This window comes from Calidris pugnax, unplaced genomic scaffold, assembly GCF_001431845.1.
Source record: "Calidris pugnax isolate Ruff unplaced genomic scaffold, ASM143184v1 scaffold56, whole genome shotgun sequence".
Classification (NCBI taxonomy): Eukaryota; Metazoa; Chordata; class Aves; order Charadriiformes; family Scolopacidae; genus Calidris; species Calidris pugnax.
Genome location: NW_015090839.1, coordinates 16,226,398 through 16,243,836, shown reverse-complemented (window position 1 = coordinate 16,243,836; position 17,439 = coordinate 16,226,398). Strand labels below are relative to the sequence as shown.

Genomic DNA, 17,439 nt, shown 5'->3' with positions numbered 1-17,439 from the left:
TGATCGACCTGCAAGTTGATGAAATGAACACAAACAGACACAGTTATCAGGACCAAAATATTCAAGGTACTAATGAATCAACAGTCACGTCCTCATGTTTGCTGCTGTTAACTGTGTTGCAAGGTGTCCCAGGCCTATTCAAATATGTACTTCTCTTCCGATTTCTACAGCTGACCCATTGAGACAAGCTCCACAGTAGCACAGGGAGACCTCAGCTACTGGGAGGACTCTGCAAAACAGGCAGTTCATATCTGGACTGATTCCTATTGTTCTGTATCAAAGCTTTGAAGAAAGTCAATAAAGCTGAAAGAAGGAGGGTGAAAGGCAAGGTATTCCACTGCAACGGGCCATGACGTTATTAATATTAACAGAAGTGATATTGTAGAACAAACACAAGGCTTACACAGGTTGTCAAGGGAAGCTGTGTCTCTGTTTTCCTCCTCCTCTCTCGCCCGTTTGTTAACTATATGAAAAGCAACTACAATAGAAAAGAGTTGCTCATACAGCTGTCCTGGTATAACTATACTAACAATGATGGTAACCTTCATGCAGGTAGAGCAAACCTCACTTTTACCAAACAACTTTGATTAATTCCTCAAGGGAAATATCCCATACTGACAAAAGCACCTTGAAGATTGTTTAGAACAACTTTGGTATTTACTGCAAGGCATCCACAGCATTGTTTAAAATTATATCCTGACCCAACTATACTTAATTTTAACGTAGAGCTGGCTCAACAACCCAGAAAATGTACAGAAAATCCTCCTATGAATTTACAGGAAGAGCCTAAAGAATCAGTGCAGTTGTCTATACTCTGCCCAGCTTTGGGACAGGGCTGGCAGGAAACATATCTGAGAACTGGTTTCAATAGAAAGCTAGGAAAGGGAGCAGGTGAGCAAATTCTTTCCAAATAAACAGCTCCTAGCGAGCTTTTGAGAACTTTATATTCTTATCTTGTTAAAACAAACAAACAAACAAACAAACCCCCCAAACACCAAAGGCCCACTCTCTCAGCAAGGGAACAGAAAATACCGTCTGTCTTCAAGAAGAATTTAGGCATTCCATAGTCATGATGTACTAGGCTTATAAATATTGTCATTCTTAGTGCATCAAAGATAATGTAAAAGATTTGTGGTAGTGTCATATTAGCCAACTACATTTCTGAGTGTGAGATAACCCAGTAAATATGCATTTTTCAATATGCTATCTCTTTTTTGCTCACTTGTTTGTTTCTGTTGAACCATAATGTTTAAAAAAAATCACAAAAATTTTGCAAATCTGTTTAACACCACTGCTTTTTGAACAGCATCACTCAGGAATTCCAAGCCTAATGAGTCTCGGATTTTGTAAAGCAGCTGGCCATAGGTTTCAACTACAGGACATTATAGCTTTTTTTCTGGTTTTCAGTAAGGTCCATTTTCCACCAAGCAGGGTTTGTATAGAAAGCTTAGACGCAAGTTTAGCTGAAGAATGATACCACCCACCCATAATCACAAATTATAAAGCTTGACATAGCTTTTTAACACCATTTTTCTAGAATAACTGCTAGTTACTAATAAGTATTGAATATTTCCCATTGATTTTGTGTGGAATAGCATTACCCACTTGTACCCTTACCCGAGGCAGGCTGATGCTACATAGAACTGTTTCGATTTCTACATAGGCTCTGATTCAGTCTTTTTTATTTTCTTCAAGTGATTCAACTGGTGGAACTGGCCTAAATGATTATAGGTAAGCACGTGTAACCCTTTCATGGAGCTAGAAGCCATTGCAAAGTTATTTACAGTGTCTTTATGCAAACGAACTTCAGTTTGAGATAAGTCTGGGAGAAGTTTGAGGGGGATTTCCCTGCTTTATGTAATCTATTGTTGCTTCTTAGCAGCTTCCTCTATTCACATGGCCAGGAGGCATAAGTATGACACCACTGGTAATTTCTCAAACTCAATCTGAAAGCAAAGACAATGTACTCAGTGACCGACAGTCTTGCAGCTTTCGGTAAATCCTCAGACTCTGGCTCAATGATATCTGGAATACAGGAGACCTGAAGGAGCAGGGCGGGCAATAACTGAGATGGAAAGGGCTTCACTTACTGGCATACTTTGAAAGTGGTCAGCAGCCAGGAAGACCTATGTGCTACCCCTCAGCTATAACTCTGGCTGCCCAGAGCTCCAGTTTTACATTTCTGGGTGCATGCAGAACGCTGCACCTCGCACAGCTCAGTACCAGACCCCTGCAGATCGCACTGCGAGCACACGGCTGTGGCTGCCTTCCCTGGCCCTTCCCAGGCGGGAGGTCAGGCACAAAACTCATCCTACCATCTCCTCAGGTGGATGGAGTCCCAGTGAAAGCATTCGCTGAAATGACAGGCCAAACAGGCAGAAGCCTTCAAGAAGAAACACCCTGCCTGCTCACGGAGAGCTCTGTGCTGCTAAGGCCAGGCTGCTTCTTACACCCAGGTGAGCATCCTTCCCAGTGCATCCTGCTGTACAGATTGCGGTGTTATTGTTCCAAATGGGAAGATTTCTGATTTAGCAACTATCCAGATTCTGAGAAACACGCTTACCGAAAACCACAGCTAAGGGAAATACGGCAGGTGAAGTAAGCATGGTGGCACTGAGGAGGAAGGAAATCGCCCTGCAGCGCACTGATAAGAGTGTGCTTGATATATACTGTGTTCAGCCTGGACAAGCTGCAACCAGGAAAACAGGGTAGTTGAAGGAAATTCAGCTCGGAGGCCCTAGGGACTTAATCAGTCTGTTAAAATGCTTTGTTGGTTTTATGTATCGCTACTTAATTAGGATGCTTAACCAACACATTGGAAAGATAGTAACTGTTAAATATTCAACAAGCTGAACTTTCAGTTACAATATGACAATTCTGAATAAAGTTCATGGAAAGCCTGTCCTTCCTAGGTACTCCAACAAAGCCAAAAGGAACTGGACAGGACAAAAAAAAAAAAAGAAAATAGTAAAGAAAAAAAAAAAAAAAAAAAAAAAAAGAAAAAGAAAAAGTAGGGCACAATTGTGGAGAACTGGTTAAAAATCCAAGTCTTGCCACAGGCTAATTCAATGATCCTGGGCAAGTTGTTTCCTGCCCTGTGCCTGAGTTTTTCCCATCTGTAAAAAGAGCACAACAATGTTGACCTTTCTTGTAAATCGCTGAGATGAATGGCTAGAAAAGCAGTACTACATTATTAATTACTTATTATTATTTCTGAGGAAGAAAAAGGAAAGAGAAGAAACCATCAATCTTTCAGGATTTTCTTGATCCTCATAAAAAATAAAAAAGCACCATGTAACATGAATTTCACAAAACAGAAACTTTTGGCGAGCCACCTTTAGGAAGAAATAGTGGGTGCACAATTAAAAGAAAGTTAAAAAAGGGCAGACACTCAGGAAAACACTCCGGATGGTGAAATGAGTTAGGCTGCAGAGCAGGCTCCCACAGGAAGCGGTGAAACCCCCATTGTTTGAGACATGTGAAACTGAATTCTTCAAAGTGCTGGTATATATAATACAAGGAACCGTTCTGTGCTGCCTCGAAAGGCAGCAGCACTGGGATGACCTGTGAGAGCTACACCTTCCATTTCTATAAGTTGAAGAGGATTCTTGCTGCTCTGACTACAAAGAGCTGTAGACTCTCTTCTTATCAATACAGTATCTGAGGAACATCTACTGGGGAGTAACTACATTGTGTTTTTGCAGGAGATAGATTCAGCAACCCTTAATTATCTTTCCCCTTCCCACTTCTGAGATTTGAACTTTGTACATCCAAGAGGGGAAGGAAAGCCCCCTATTCTCTGAGAATTACAGTGTGCATCCCACAGACAGAGTGTTTACTTCCCGAGTTACAACCCAATGAAAAACTGGGTGGCTTGATTTTTACAAGCAGTGTTTTGCAGAAGAAATGCCATGATTTTAATGGGAACCAAATGAGCGATCATTACGTAAATGGCATTATGAGACACAGAACTGATGTTGAAACGTTAAATGCCCTGGGTCAAACTCACCAAAATGGGAACTGGCAGTGGCATGCTGGAACATTTGGGCTTCTCCACACTCAGATACTACTGCAAACATTTTCTGCTGCTGCTAATGCTGGTTCAGCTCCTCTGGAGGTAGCTGTGGAGGGAGTCTGACTGCTTCTGTTGTTACTGGCACTTAAAGTCTTAAGACCTTCTCTGAAATCCAAATTCAGAGCTTTGGGCCAATTTTCTTGATACAACTTGGTTTACTGGCTGGAGCAGGTAGAGGAAGAAAAATTTTTAAAAGGAGCTTAGAATTAGAGTTTGAATACCTTCATTTCCCCTTGGTCTCGTAACTGCTGGTGTGCAAAAGAAGAGGCGTATCGGTTCAGATGGCAAATGTGCACTAGTGACCCCATCTCACTTCACTCACTTGGTCAGGACGGCTATGGGGTGCTGCAGACCCCCTCTCAGCCCCTCTGGCAGGAGGGCTGGGCACGCCAGCACCCCTCGCCCGCTGCCTCTGCGCAGGAGGGCTGGCACTGCCCGCACGCTGCCCCCGGCCCTGGCCAGAGATGCAGCAATTTCCTCAGAAATGAATCACGAACGAAAAAACAAAACAAGAGCTATTTAAGAAGCTTTCTTCTCCCCCTGCAACTGTCCTGTCCAGTATCATATTCCTGACAGTTTATTCTTCAAGAATTTAGTCATCTAAGGTTTCAGTGACTCATGTGATGAACCTTCTACCCATTTCCTGGAAAGAGTCCTGCACGGTCATCTACACTTCCCTGCCATTTTCCCCGAGGGTCTCATTCTCACTGCATTTTCATATAGTTCAGCTTTCCCCCATTTTTGCGGTGGAGGAGGGAGGCAAAAATATCTTGAGCGCACCCAAATTTGCAGTGTAACCGGAAAGCGGTGTGGTGAAAGAAACATCTGGAAAACAAAGACGGGCACTGAACCAGAGAGTCTCTTTTGGAAGTAGCGGCCTCTTGGGCTGAACGCTGGTTAGAAGAAAAGGAGCTGCTGTAGGAAGAGCCGTGTGGTACAATATGGTCATGAATTTACCAGGGCTGTACCCTATTAAATGAAGATGAAAAAGATTTGAAGGCGCTCTCAGATCGCTGCCTGGGTGGGTGTGATTCACCCTGGGCAAATGCCACTGATGACAAGTACCCTGACACAAACTATTGAATGAATTGGGCTGGATGGGAACCAAAGTAACCATTTTACATACTTGGGCCAATCTGAAAGACACTTCTGTGCAGAAAACAACTGCTTCCTTTTCCTGATTAAAAAGAAAGTTCAAAAGCTGCTCACAGGCAGCTTGAAGGATACTTCAGCAAACTCTGATTTAAGTGGGGTTGTGCTATTCCTACAGCAGACAGCTGCCTGGACATCAGCAATGCCCAGACCATACCTCCTAGCCCACACAGAAGTGCTACCTGTGCGTATCTATGTCACAGTTAAAACTGTGGGGGTCTAGTGTTCTTCTTAAAATATTCAGAAAGGTGTGTGAGCTCATCAACAGTTACAGAAGTGTGAACCAGCTCAGTGACAGTGACAGTGAGTGCTTATGGACCTACGCCTTCTACGCCCAGGTCAGCAGACTAAGCCTCCTGGCTTACGCTAACTGGTGTAGGACTGGGCAAGGAATTTGCAGATCTGTCTGATGGAGACAGGGCCAACATGTCCAGCATTCTTAGAGGATGATTTCAGTGCTCAGTTACACCAGTATAACTGGCATGTACACTGGTGTGTGTATATATACACACACACATATATATACATGCCAGTATATATACACTGACATGCATCACAAGCCTGTTCCCTTTAAAGGGATATGGTGTCAGGTCAAAGTTGGCCCGACATTCTTCTTAAAAAAAAAATAAACTTCTACAAGCCCTGATTCCAACAGAAATGTTTCCATGATTTATTTTAAGAAGGGAACATTCCCCTGCAGTGCTCACCGCAACCCAAACATTGCAGCGCTGTGCAAGAGCATGAGAACCAGAGAGGAAACTGAAGAATCTATTTTCACTGCTCTAGAGGAGAAACACAAAAAGGAAACAAACAGTAAAAGCAGGGACAAATAAATTTGATTTTAGTGGTGGTTGCAGTGTTATCTATAGTATCACTAAGGAGAGTAGACTTTGAGGTGTGCACGCTTTTCTAGTGATTACTACAAGACGTGTGACTAAGTGTGAGATGGTGACTCGTGGGAGCCATCTACACTGTAAGAAAGAGATTTATTTTTCTTTGGTTGATCCTTCCTGCCCCTCACACCTTGCCTTTCACATCTGAGAAACTCAACAGCAGACTAGAAGAAACTGCCTCGCTGTTTTCAAAGACAGAAAATAATTTGAAGCTTGGGAAAGCCATCCAGGGAACAAATCCCCCATTTGTGAGAGAGCTCTCAGACGCTTGAAAGTAACAAGAAAAGTCTTTCCTCTAAGTATCTGGAGCCCTCTATTCTACAGAAAGGGCAACCTGCCTTCAGTGCTACTGCTTGTTTCTTTGCTCAAGTTTGCAAAAAGCAGCAAGCGCCAGGAGAATCAAAAAAGAGACATATGGAGACAGAAAGTACTGAGCGAGCACACGCTTTCCTGATACAACTACTGACTGCATGGACACACACATGCATGCAGACATGCACACACAGCACACAGCTCCTCAATCTGACAGGTCTGTGTATCGAGGAGAGAGAAAAATGTTAGTGGAGCCTGCTCAAAAGGGACTGTGAAGACTGATCTTGTGGCAGATCAGTGATTTCACCAGAAAGTTTTTGGAAGCCGTAAACAGGAAAAGGTTAAGTAAAAGCAGGTGGAGCATGCTGACTGGAGGAATAATGCAGGAAATAGCTAAGCGTCTGAATGGATGCAAAAAAAATGTTCTGCTCAGCCCTTGGCACTCGCAATATGCCTGCTCCTCCTTCTCCTGGTCCTCCTTCACTACGCTTATTTCCCCAAGCTACAAAATCTCACAGTCTGCAAACACCTTTTGCTTGAGTAATCTGCTCTCCTTGAATTCGGGAACCAGCACGGAAAGCTGGGAGTTTCTGCCTGGAAGGCAAAAGACAAGAGGGACTCACCTACTGTGCCAAGGATGGGTCAGAAGTACCCAGCAGGACCCATCCCCTGCCAGGGGCTTTGGGTCTGAGCAGCCAGAACAGTGTCTCTGGCTACTGCCCCAAGCGCCGCGGTCCCAAGTGTGCTTAGCATAACAGTAAATCAGAGAAACATTATTCCTATTGCCCCTTTCATTCTAGGGGGCTCCCAAAGCGTTTAGCTGTAGGATTCATTCTCCATCTCTACTGAACCAGTCCCTTCTGGGGCAGAGCACGGCAGCTGTTTAATAGCTCATGGCACACAGGCACACGGAAAAGAAAGCGAAATGTGTAAGTGTTCTTTCCACTTTCCTTCTAACCCTTCCTTTCTCTGCTCTTTGTCCTCAGCAATTTGTGCCAATTCCAGACAACTCCAGATGTGTGTCTTTCCCACCAGTATCTGCAGAGACTTGGCTCTGGAGACGGGGAGCTGCTTGCCAACATACTGCCTCCCGGTGCTTTCAGCCCCAAGGGTCGAGCTCTCGCTGCCGCACTCTCAGCCCTGGCTGTGCTGCCAGACATGCAGTGGGACGGAGGGCAGACGTGCTGCTAAGGAACAATTCTGCTTTCTTCTAGGGGAGTACAGCATTGATGTAATAATTGTTTAACATAGACAAGACACTCCTGCCTTCAAAGTCTACTCAACAGTCACTTTAAAGCCCTGTGGAAAGTTAAGAAAGGAGCGCACACATTAGGTTGAATCATTCTGACCTTATCTACATTTTAAGGATTAGATGGTAAAGCTATATTGGCAAACTCTACTTTTAGATATTTCTCCTCCTTTCCTACATCTAATTGAAAAAAAAAATCTGTTAACCTCTTATATTCTGAGAAAAGAAAACATAATGGCAAATGGGTTTCTATGGGGTTACAACTGCATGAACAAAAAGGTTTTTTCTGGTAGAGAAATTTTGCAAAGAAATCTTGTTCTTTTTTGACGTTGTTATTTTGGCAAAACTTACCAGGTGTTATTGGGAGTTCAAACTTACACTGCCTTTCCTACATCTTTTAAAACAGAGAGTTACTATATACAACCTAACACTTTTTTTAGCTCAAACTCTTAAATCCTAGTCTAGACAGGGCCTTTGGGAGTAAGGTTCAAACTCACTCTACCCAATATCCAATATCCCACACTTGTCCAGGCCATACCTTCCTTGGGGATGTCCTGGGAACAGTCGTGACCTGAGTCTGGCACCTTGCACTCCTGCTCCCATGGGAGGAGGGAAGGGGCACTGTCAGGGCAGAAGTTGGCATGATACCTTCTGCCAGCACTACCACACTCATCTAAGATGCCATGGGGCATAAATGCATGGACAGGATGCGTCCTATCAGCTTCAGGTGGACAGCAGGACAGCTTCAGGGAGTTAAACCTTGGCACTGACCTTTGGGAAAAACCAGTCTGTGATTCATAAGAATCTAAGAAACCGAGAGAAAATAATTGGAATGAGCTGAACAAAAATAAACAGGTGTCTCTTTCCTGCTCCTTTCACAGTTTCTGCTTCCCTGCACCCTCACCTAGATTTTTTTTTTTTTTTTCCCCACTTAAGTTGTCAAGAAAACCGGCAGGAATGAGGTTCCTGGTATAATTACAGTTTGCTGAGAAAATCGCAGCCTGCAGCAGTAATTCCTTCAGTGCTGGAGACAGATGCTGCTGAGGTCTAATCACAGTCTTCCCACTAACCAGGCCCTGAGTCTAATCTGTCATCAGCTGGGAGGCCGCTGGCTCCCGCCACGCGTGTGAACCCGAGCTGCTGGGCCCGTTCCTCTCCCCTCGCCCAGCGCCAGGCACTGCCAGAGGGAGGGTATGTTTCCATTCACTCCTTGCCCCCAGCCACAGCCATACTACAACTTCAATGCGCTGCTTATCTCTCCTCCGTGCCTCGTATCAGGGCCACTCAAAGCCTCGCTGGAAAGGGCTCAAGTGGTTGTTTTCAACTTACAATGCCGCATAGTGACTGCAGTTCAAATTTAAGCTGAGATAAGTCGAAGGAGAGGCTTAATGAGAACGGCCTGTAGCTAATTCCTCCTTCCAAAACGTATGGTATTTTCTGCTTATTAAGAGGACAAGGCTGCACTCAGTGATGGATCATATAACCTCCATATGTTAACAACAAAAACCAAAAGAGTATGAGGGCTGATGAACATGGAAGTGGGAGGAAGAGGCAAAAGCAGAACTGGGTATATTGAATAAAGGGCTGGGAAAGAGCATACGTGTAAGGAGAGACTGAATAAATCCCTCCTATGTGTTACACACAGCTGCCATTGCCATCAAATGATTTGTACTGACATTCAAAGAGCACAGGGCCACAGTATTGAACTTCTCCGTGCCAGTGAAAGAAGCCTGAAAAACAACAGACCTCACCAGCTCGGGAGTGTCCCTGTGCAGGCAGAAGTCACCGTGGTACTGGACTAACATCTTTAAATTGGATTCTGGTCATAGAAGGAAACTGGCTGAAGAAGTCTATTTCAAAGGCATGTTACCGTAGCATGAATGAACCAGTGAGAATTGGGAAATTCCTTGAGCTGGCACCCACCTCGCAGCATCTGTATAGTTAACAGGTGCCCTGAAATAGCAGGGGAGATGCTAGGTTTGGGAGGCGTGGACCGAGCAGCTGTGCTTTGCGTAAATAGCTCTTGAGAAAGGCATAAGGGAACAGAGTAGCTCATCATTTCTGGTCAGAGGCAAAAGCACATTAAACTAGCTGACATTCTGCAGCAGCCTGTGGCCAGCTGAATTTCTTCGTGTTCAGCTTTTTCCGAATCTGCACGTGATGCCTGGGCACACGCGATAATGCTCACCAGACCTCCGCAGCAGAGGCATGCAACGGCAGCCTCCCCGCCACCGACAGACCGAGGGGAACAGAAAATGTAGCACCATGTCGCAGAGAGGGGGAAGGAGTGACTCATACAGGAAGAAAAACAAAGCAAAGATGAACTTGGAGCGCAAGAGAAGAGGCAGACTGCTGGCTGTAAATCAGTTTTCTTGCACTCAGAAGGGTGGGTACTATGGCGAGAGGAGTTGTACTTGACAGTAATGGAAGTCCAAGGAAGTTTGATTTAGATTAAATGGCAGTCACAGGCCAACACAGAAAAGAGGCTTGAAAGCCAAAATCAAAGACAGGAAGTGACTAAGTAGGTCAGAAGCTGTGGGTAGTGAGCTGGATAGATTAAGTAGGACTTGGAGCAACTAAGTTAGCTCTGATAATGACAAGTGATAACACTTACAATGTCACCAAGTTGAACAAATCTGACTCTGAAATCACCTTCAAGGCCTTGATAGCAAATCAGAGATTGCCGAGTTCTAATAGTATCTACATCAGAGCAGATACTCTGTGTGTTTTAACAAGAGATCAGTTTTACGGTCACTTTTTGACCCTGCCAAGCTTCCTGCAAATAGTGCACTGTTCTATCTGAACAGGATTTCTTCTTAAGGAGATAGGAAAAATGAACTGACTAATAGAAACTGTGAGACTCTGAGAAGGGCTGCTATTGCAGGTTGAAAAGACAGATGCAATGGAGAAACTTCTTTCCACCCCTAAATTGAATAAGCCTTTGATTCGACAGCTTTGTTCACATCCAGGGCAGCCGGAAGAGAACGGTCACCTTGTATTTTTGTACCTGATGAGAAAACCCCAGATTGTATGTGTGCACTGGGACAGTTCAATGTGTGCCTATTCCAACTTCAAAGAGGCTTTCAATGCTCTTTCAGATGTAGGGTGTGAGGAAGGGTGAGAACTGCTAAAGCCAGCCCCATCCTCATTAAATCTTTGCCCTCTCTGAAGCAAGCATGCAAGTGGAGAGAATAGAAGATATGCATGAGCAACTGAGCATCTGTGATCTCATGACCTTTGACTGTTGTATTATGGGAAATGTATTCTCTGGTTGCTATGCTTTTCCAATTCATTTGTATTTTCCTTCAGTGACTCCCTTGTAATTTCTTTGGTGCTCCTGTGTAAAGGTTTCAAGGAACCACAGATATCTCCAAGTTAAGCATGCATACAATAGCTTTAATTAAATGTTTGTGAGTATCCCACAGTAATGCAAGGGAAAGGGAAAGCAAACAGTTTTGTACTCGCTTGTACCTATCCCATCTGAGCCCTGGCTTGGGTGGAGGCATCTGCACCACTGCCTTTTAAGTCCATTTCTAACCTATTGTGAAATGAAGGCCATTGGGTCCTGCTGCTCTGCATTTCACTTCCATTAAAATAGCTACAGATCACCTGGGAAAGGTACAATGCTGACACGTTTTAGGCTGGAAGAAATAAAAAATAAATTAGGGTAAATATTCTTTACTCTACTTACAAAAATTGGAGAATAATGTTAAAAATATCTGTAACCCTTTCTTAAAATACACTAAGATGCTATAGGGAAAGTAGCATAAAAGCAAAGGTTTTAATCTTCTTCAATATTCTGAAATTAATCTTTTCTGTCCTGTGTGCCATTGGCACAATCTCACCTTGCTGCCACCCTCTAACAATGAGTTACCTACTTATTATTCTTTTCAATGGGGATCTTTGCTTCTTTTACAAGTAGTTAACTTTATCATTTTGTATGTATAGAAGAAAGCTGCAAAGGATTTTTTATTTTCATTTCAGGCATTTAAAATAAATATACATGAGGGAAATGAAATTTGGAAGGGGAATTTTCATCATGCAAAGATAGAGGAATAAGAAACAGGATGCAAAGGTTATCAGTCAGTTCCTTAAATCAAATGCATGATAATTTTACAGCACAAAAAGGAGTGGGTTTGTTCAAAGGAAGAATCTCTCCTGCATGATATGGAAGAGTTAACAGTATCTTCCAGGATAACAATGAGGCCTAACACTAATGATTATTACTAATAGTTAGTACTAGTATAAAGTACTTGTCTTGAGTTTTTCAGTGACTGACATCATTATTATTATTTCAAAGTTGACAGAAGCTAATTTGAAAACACTTTGGCCTGGCTGTACATATTTTATTGCAAACCCATCCGCTACTTCTCAGTGACTCCCAGAGATAACATACATTGGAAAAGATAAGAATAATTGTAAGACTGGGAAGAAAAAAATAAAGGCCAGTTTGATGAGAGAATAAAGAAACTCTGCTTCTAACTTTGACCCTGGCTATTTCCCTGGGCTGAGACCAGAGGCATTGCCAGTTCTTGCAGCCTGACATGCTGGATTCGGGCAGGGGTTGCGCTGAGCAGGGGCTGGCCCAGCTCTGCTGGAGCTTGAGCCGCAGTGACTGTTGAGGAGGGAACAGAAAGCATGGGTTGTTTCCCTCACGTAGCAAGGCACAAACGACAGCAGGGCTGTCTGAGAAGATTGAGAACTGCTGACACTAGTAACAGGAACTGGCAGCTGCAAAGGAGAGTAGGAGTGGGATGAAAAGCAGTCTCACAAAGCAAAGGAGGGAAGGAGAAGGCCACAGAAGATCTGAAATAGGGAGCAGCTAGCAAACACTGACAGAGCTTCTCCTGTTTGATTTCCCTCAAGGGCCTTATCATTCCCCAAGGGCCACAGTCAGGCCAACATAAAGATTCCTACAAGGATTTTTGAGATACTCTTAATGAAGATTTCTATTCTTTGCCCCTCTCCTTATCTCCAGTCTGCATTTCCACTACGTCTTCATAAGATGCTTCTTAAAAAATACTTGGTTTTGATGATGGCTGGGAGTCAAGAATGGTTCTTCTCAGAGCTGTGTGGAGAGGGCTGCTCTACACTTCACCCTCCTCCTCCACCTCTGCCGTGCCTTCCTGATGCCTGCATCCAGCCCGCCAGTCTGGGTGGCCCAGCACAGCGCCTGTAACAAGGACACAGTGCACTGGTGCACAGAGGGCACGCAGCTTGGGATTGTTTGGGTTTCCTGCTGTGATTACGGCGGGTTCTGATTTTAGCTCTTTAGTTTTCTGAATTATTTACTCAAGCTGCCCCGATCACCCTGCTCCATGCGAACAAGGGGCGGCATGGACTCGTGTTTATAAGCACCATTAGTTTAATTTTTATTAATTGCCTTGGACTTTTCCGAATGTCACATATTTTTGCTTAGTACTGTTTGTATCTCACCTGTCAGTCTTCTAAATTAAAATGACTGCCAGATTGACCATCTTTGCTGTCACTTCTCTGTTTCCTACTGAGTTGCAGTTGTGAAACTCCTGCATCAAAACCCAACAGTTACTCTTTTGCTTCCCAGCCTCTCAGGTACTCCCTCCATGGGATATTTCTGTTCTTCTCCTCCAGTAGTGACAGCTGATTCATATCACCAAGGCTAAGGCCAGGGAATTTGATGCCTGACTTTCTCCCAGGGGGATGACTTTTTATGGATGGCAGTTAGTTCATTATTTTCACTATACAGGTACCACAAAAATACCTAGCCCATCTCCGCAAACACTAATTAAAACCCATGGGGATGACGATGCAGTAATCTTAGGCCTTGAGCCACCATAAGTACATTCAGACTTCTCTGATTCTTCATGTTCCACTTCCCTTTAGTAAGTCATAACTACTTTTATTCTCCAAATATATGAGGAACTTGAAGCTAAAGCTCAAAAGTGCAACTCAGTGCACTTTACTGAAAAATGCTCCCCAAAATCTTCTGCTTCCTCAGGATAAGGAGGTGAAGGGAAAGATGAGGAAACAGTGATTAATGATTTCTTTACAACTTCTTTTTACTAGCTAGTTCTAAAATAAGGATTTCCCCCCCCTGCCCCACCCCAAAAATTTCCCTGACAGAAAAGCAGCTGCAAGCATGGTGGAGCTTTCTGTGCACTGCGACTGCAGTGTTCATGCTGCCTGTCACCCTCTCGAGTCCCCAAACAGACCTAGGAAACAAGAAGACAGAAGGGTTGAAAAATGCGAGTATAAATACTCTGCAGGGAGTTGGTAAGACAGCAAAGTCACGATGGTGGAAAGAAGAATGTCAAAATTTAATCCAAGGTGTAACACCTTGGAGGCCAGATGCATGTTGTGGGAGGTGTCATTCATCTAATATTTATGTTTTGTTTTCCTTTAATGTAGGCCTTAGCCAGTGAATGCTACATTCTCTTTAAGTGTCCTGCATGGCTTGTTGTTGTCTTTCTAAGTTTCTTATTCTAGAGTACATTTTTTCCTTGTTTTTAAATGCTTTCTGGAGTCTTAAAAGGAGGAGTTTTTAACCTAACAATAAAACACCTGCATTTTATTAAGACTTGGGACTTAAGTTCCACCTCCCTCAATTTTACCGAAGTATTGCCATTAGTCAGGTTAACCCTTTCACAGTCAGTTTTGCTCTGAAAATGAAGTTATAAATCTGCTACACGTTGCCCAGTTCCACAGTCCTACACTGTATTTGGAGGAAAGGAAAACCAGCTCTGAGACAGACCCAGAGGGCTCTATCCAGTACTGACTGGCAACGGGTGCAGAACCCCCAAACCACAACTGCAAAGCCTGCATCCTCCCTAGCACAACAGCCCCGCATCAATATGTCAGCTGCCAACATAAAACTTAAAACTAAAATGTTTTTATCAGCCACTTCTGTTTCAAGAGTGAGATTTTTGAGTTGTATCATACAAAATTCATTCAACGAAATGGGAACGTTTATTATTCTCCCTGTTCCTTTCCTTTTCTCTCTCATTCCTTTGCCATAAATAAGAAGTGGAACAGCACTATATGGTGATTTTTGCGCCTGGACCTCCAAGTGTGTTTGTCCCTGTATTAAATTAGAAAAGGGGCAGCACGTGCATGTGAAGCAACTGCCTAAATTCATGCAGCAGTTTAGCAGAAGGGCTGATAAGTTCAGTTGTCAATGTGCTAAGCAACTGCCCTGTTCCCCCACTTAATTTAGCTTTCTGATAAGCAATTATTTGTTAGGTCCCCTTTACACACATAGCAGAAGCATGGCACTGGAAAGAGCAATAACTGGTAGCTATTTTACCAAATATGATCAGTTCACTGAAGTCAGAAGAGAGCAACTGAATGCACCCAGCCAGGGACTGAAGATCTGTGCATCATGAGTTCTGATTCCACCTCTGTTGCTATCTATGTGCTTATGGCCACATAACTTCAGTTCTTTATGACTCAGCTTCCCATCTATGCAACAGAAACATTCTTGACAGCCAGCAGGTGAATCAAGAGGTCATAGACTTCTGAGGTTATTCTGGGTTAGTCATTTATTTTAGGACTTCAGTGGCACACCTACATGGGGATAATTGTACTAATATGCATCAGATCTGTGTGGAGAGAACTGCTACATCAAAGGTTCAGAGGTTTGGAGATAGTCAGATACCATGGCTAAAGAGCCATAGAAATTCTTAAGATAACAAGGTAGGTAAACAGACAAATATTAGTTGCTCCCCAAATACTGGTCAGGTATCATTCATTCTATAGGTGGTTATTATTTATTATACAGTCTGCTGTATTAGATACTGGTGTGATTTATACTAATAAATCCCTACAACACTAGCATAGGAAATATTATCACATACTGTGGTACTCATAAAAGGAAAGGCACAAAGTTCACATTGCTTTTGCAAACAAATCATTTCCATTCATTCATACCTACCAGCATATGATTGCAAAACTGTGTAGATATTAATAATCATTGGAAATGGCCTTTATAAACCCACTTTGAGGCAGAGCTAGTTTTAGGGACATAAAACTATCATTATTCCACAGAATGTCTTATGATGTGGGGATACAGTAAATTGGGACATGTAGCAGTGAAAGTCATCTGGTGTGAGAGCAGCAACAGCCCCTGTGACATAGTGCTAGCTCTGACCACAAACCAAGGAGTGCACACTTGTGTGCCCACTGAGCACCACGCTCGCCTTGCCTGCCATTTAGAAATACAAAGGGAGAATATAATTCATAACGATAATCTGGAGCAGAATTTTTCATATACGAGTCGTGTTTCACAAGATTCTTACTTTTCCATTCAGTGTAAACACGCATAAACAATCATTCTCAATTGCTTTTAAAAATATGTGTAAACAGCTTTTCAAAGTCTCTCTTAAACCAAATTGGGGTAAATCTCACATTTGTTTGAGTTTACACCCTTTAACTAGCTTGAGGAAGCTGTGATTTACATTGCTGTGTAAATCACATCTGCACATAAGCTGTGGTTTGAAAACACTGCACATCTGTGGTATCAAATGTGTGCAAATTAGAGAATTATATGACATTACCAGTCACTTACATGCAAATGTAAGCTTCATTTTTTTGTGCAGTATTTGAAGTCATGTTATTGTGTAGCATAAACTACAATCATCTACTCTCTACTTAGATAGCAATCCAAAGAAGGATTTGCAATCATTTTCACATAGCCAAGTAGTCAGGTACCCCAATCAGGAATGTAAGTTACAAAGTGTTATGTGCCCTGAAGCACGCTTATGGCCATTCTTTATAGGTGGCCTGGTCACCATACGCATTACTTTCAAGTACATAAAAGGTGGGTGTTTGTATTTTGGAGTTGGGTTTGTTGATAAAAGAGGTATTTTCTTTGCAGTAATCTGGAAAAACAGAGGTTTTTCAGCTTTACTGCTTTACTTTTGTTGTGTATCTGTGGCTTCTTTCTGAGATTGGTACCAGATTGACCAGAACCAGCATTTTATAATCCAAGATTTAGCAGCAGGGAGGTGGTACAGTCAGTGGTACAGTCATACAGTGTCTTCCAAAATTACAAAGGGGGTAGTTCCCTATGACAAGTTGGCTGTATTTTTGTTCCTCTTAAGAGTGTCTCAAGAGAGAGCGTCAGCAAGATTCTCCATCATCTGTTTCATAGTCTTGCTCTAATTTTCACCTCTTTTAATGTTAAGTTCTTTTAAAATCTATTCATAAGAATGTTCTGCTTTAAATTACAAGTTTATTTCTTTTCAGTCTTGACTATGTTTTCCTTTAGACAAATACTTCTACAAAGCTTTTGTAAGAAGACTCACCATTACTTATAAGCACCATCAATGAAGCCTGACAAAGCAATTATGCAGAAGCTATTATCATCTTTACTTTTCATAATAAATTACAGATAAATTAGTACATGACTCAATCAAGGCCGTACAGTGAATTAAGGGTAGCAGCTGGAAGTGTAGCTTCGGAACTTTGACACTCATCCTCCTGCTGAAATTATATGCCCTGAAAACACCAGGACTGCCTCAAACCCACTCTGCTCTACCAACATTCCTCTCATAGGCTATGAAAATTAAAGAAAAGGAAAAATAATGTAAATCAATGTCTTATTCTACATTGCTTTCCCCTCTGAGGCTAAAATACTTTTTCTTGTTTTAATTTTTTCTTACAGTAGATATTGGCAGGCTGAAAGTTGAAATAAAATAGGAAAAAATAACAAGCATATTTTGAGTGATTACTCAACTGGGGTGCTTTGTGACAGGAAATGCAGCTGCGTGACTAATGGGCCT

General features: G+C 42.7%; 1 protein-coding gene across 1 annotated transcript in view; it reads right to left on the bottom strand.

The window, feature by feature from the left end:
• RAD51B (RAD51 paralog B) overlaps positions 1-17,439 on the bottom strand; it is a 392,703-nt gene that overhangs the window by 10,438 nt on the left and 364,826 nt on the right. The gene's annotated exons all lie outside the window — the stretch shown is intronic.